Below are 1,142 nucleotides of genomic sequence, written 5' to 3' on the forward strand. Positions count from 1 at the left end.
TATCTATCTATCTATCTATCTATCTATCTATCTATCTATCTATCTATCTATCTATCTATCTATCTATCTATCTATCCCATCTATCTCAGATGTCTTCTGTGTTGCCCAGGATGACCTTGAACTTCAAGATCCTCCTGAGTAGTTTGAACTACTGGGATTACAGCTACCCTGCCCAGTCCCAAACAAAATAATTTCGAGATTTTTCTTTTTAAAACTGATGTGAACTTTGATTCTAAAACCTGAGTTTCCTTCCTGGTGCTACTGCTAAACGGGGGCATGATCTTGGGCGAGTTATCCAGCCTTTGGGGAGCCGAGTTTGTCCCCGAATAGGAGGAATGTGGCCCCAAGTCTGGTGAACACTGCACAGCCTTGTGGCTGCTCACACATTATTGATGCTAGGTTTTGAATCTTACTAAGCCTGGGAATTTGACTATGCTTTCTTTGCTTAGTGTTTACACCTGTGTTTAGTGGTTGAGGACACTCTCCCAGCTGTGGGGACACTCTCCTTCGGTCACTCTGTCCTCCTGAGAGGTGTTCCCCAGGCTCCACAGTCATTGAGCCCACTCTCCTGGCCTCTCCTTTCACAGAAGTGGTACTGATGTGGCTGTCTTTTTACTTCTCTCCCCTGAGGCCTCTTAAGCTGGAGGACTCATTTCATTTCCCATCGCCAGCTGGGAGAGCTTTGCCGTTCTGGTTTTCCTCTAAGTCTGCAAGGTGGTAGCTTGCTCATCTCTAGACGCAAATCCTTGTGTGTGATGTGACCCGTGCACACTGCTTGGCTGTCCTCCCCTGCACTTTCCTTTCCGTTTCTCTGTTAGTCTGCTTTTTAACCCTTGCTGTCCCATCCAAAGCTCTCTCTGCTGTTAGAGCCAGTGAGTGCTGAACACAGCAGTTCTTCTAGAGGGTGCCATTTATATGCAAACTCCTCTACTTCATAGCAAACACTGCAAGGAAGCAAGAATCCAGCAACTGTCTTTTCTCTTTCAGTTTATAGAAAAGAAATGTATTTCTTTGGTGTGTGTGTGTATGTGTGTGTGTGGGGGGGTGCATTCATATGCAGAGCTCAGAGGATTTTGAGGAGGTAGGTGATTTTCCTTCACTGCATAGGTTCCAGAGGTTGAACTCCAGTCATCAAGCTCTCA

Source organism: Microtus ochrogaster, chromosome 6 (assembly GCF_000317375.1).
Source record: "Microtus ochrogaster isolate Prairie Vole_2 chromosome 6, MicOch1.0, whole genome shotgun sequence".
Taxonomy (NCBI): Eukaryota; Metazoa; Chordata; class Mammalia; order Rodentia; family Cricetidae; genus Microtus; species Microtus ochrogaster.